The following is a 2,585-nucleotide window of genomic DNA, read 5'->3' as shown; positions in this document are numbered from 1 at the left end:
CAGTGTGTGTGTTTATGATGTGATTTCACTGAATGTTACAGCAAAGATTTACCACTTCTTTTATCTTTTATAAATTGTGGGGATTGTGCCCCCAGAGGTCCAATTCTATGTTTGAGAGGACATGCAGTAAGTCCATATGTTTTGACAGATTTCCTTTTACATCAGGCACACCGTCAGGGATCTGAGCAGAGAATAGCAAATGTGATCACAAAGAGCTTATGAACAATAGTTTTCAAGTGTCATTATATCACACATGTCTTTGCATAAAAGCTGCAAAACTTTATGGCCATAGTGTAAAAAACCCCATAACATTTAAGCCTTAATAAAAATTATAAAGATATGAAACAATAATATATATAAAATACACAATTACTTAAAAGAAATCAATAAATACACAAACACTTCAACCAGTGCTTCCTCCAACTGGATGAGTAACGGGAACCACTCACTGTCGGATTTGTGAGTGCTAAAATTATACTGTTACTAGAGCCATCCAGTCGTTCTCTACAAGTGAACATTAAATTTTTTAAGAGTGCTTTTAAAGTACAAACACCCACAGCTACAAACGTCTGACTGGCACTACCTCCTCTAGGTATCCTACAAGGATTCTCATTGCATCATTAAATGCAACATGCAGCTTCTGCATGCTATATTGCAGTGGTAGGAACGTTAGTCCTCGAGCGCCGGTGTCCTGCAGGTTTTAGATCTCACCCTGGGTCACCACACCTGAATCAAATGATTAGTTCATTACCAGGCCTCTGGAGAACTTCAAGACATGTTGAGGAGCTAATTTAGCCATTTAAATCAGCTGTGTTGGATCAAGGACACATCTAAAACCTGCAGGACACCGGCTCTCGAGGCCTGGAGTTCCCTACCCCTGCTATATTGCTTGTAAAATGACCACAAGGGGGCAGTATATAGCAGTGTGCAAGACGCTTTAAAAAAGCACTTTAACTGGAACTGAACAGAAGCTGAATTTGTGTGCAATAGTATTTGCCTGCACATAGAGCTTACAGCATTGTCTGTATATGTCATCATCATTCATTTGATCAGTAATAAAGTGACCGAGGTATTTCACCTTTTATGAATCTCAAGGGTATCGTCGGACAGTTTAAACACAGGGAAATTTAGCTGTTTATCCTGCTTGGTTCTACATATCAAGATAGCATTGTACTTTAATCATATAGCACACCATATTCAGTACAGATATTAAGAAGCTGCTGTAATCCAGCACTACTTGGACTAAAACAACCAGGTCATCTGCATACGTAAGATGATTATCAATGTTTACCTAACATACATCCAGTGTTACAGGTTCTCAGCTGTATGGGCAAATCTGGAGGGTAAACTATGGAGACCCAGAAACACCTTTAACAGTTGATGGTAGAGATGGTTTACGATTAAAGATTTTATTTACATATATACTACTCAATATTAAACATCCAACAATTAATGCAATACTTATACCCCTTAAATTAAACCTGAAAGACTGCGTTTTACTCCTAACTTCACTGTATGAAGAAAAATCCACTGTGCTACTATAGAAGCAAAATGACGGAAAAACAAGGAATTGGTGTCCATAATCTATGAACCTAAATTGTCTCTGAGGTTTATTTGTGGCTTCTCCCTTCATGGTTGATGGCAGTGATGGAGGGTTCTATTACCACCACAATCCTATGATGAGGTAGCGCTTGACCAGACTACTAGGTCCAGGGCCTCCTGCTTGGGTCCTGCCGTTCTACAACAACCACAAGCAGGTTGATCAATGTGAGTACTGCATCAGGAGTACAAGATGAAGAATGAAAGAAAATACATACAGTATAAATTAGTGGTCAGAATTAATATTTCGGAACTGTATGTAATTGCAGATGGGGAATCAAACCACCAAACTTCCTCATTAGTAGGCATTCTGCTCTACCACCTGAGCTACAGCCACCCCAAAATTACCCCAAATATGTAAAAGCTAGACTATAGCTAAAGGACTTCTGGACTAAATTATATTTACAGATGTTCCTTAACTTGTTTTCTTCACCCTTACATATTTATTGTACAACATCGAAATGTTGGCAGAATAAAGGAAAACATTTCTGAATAAAGTTCAGCAAATCAATACTACAACCTTTGTATAACACATAATTGAAAGCTGAAAAAAATTAACTGAAAAAATTGCTTTTCAGCCTAAAATGCTATTTTGTGTACAGCTTGATTTTAGCTTTACTTTTTAATGTAAAGCTGCTTTGCTGCATACAAAATATCTGCTTTTCTATAGCCATCTTGTCTGAGATCTCTAATTTCTCATAATACACAATGTTGCCCATGTCATAATTTCTCTTACAAATGAAGTAATATCAAGACTATATCTTACAATAATTTTTAAAATACAGCTTCTCTGAATAATTGCACAGATTCAAGACCAAAATTGACTGTGAACTTTTGATTGTCAGTCACTTTTGACTTTTCCCAGTCCAATCTTTTCTAATTTTTCTTAACCAACAACTTACCTGGATAAAGACTAAAACATTCACTCTGCAGCTGAAGGTGTCTGAGTAATGGCTACGTGGAGCCTTTCCACCTGCTACCACCAG

This window comes from Oreochromis niloticus, unplaced genomic scaffold (genome assembly GCF_001858045.2).
Source record: "Oreochromis niloticus isolate F11D_XX unplaced genomic scaffold, O_niloticus_UMD_NMBU tig00000792_pilon, whole genome shotgun sequence".
Taxonomy (NCBI): domain Eukaryota; kingdom Metazoa; phylum Chordata; class Actinopteri; order Cichliformes; family Cichlidae; genus Oreochromis; species Oreochromis niloticus.
The sequence above is the reverse complement of the archived record's forward strand: the minus strand, read 5'-3'. Positions refer to the sequence as shown.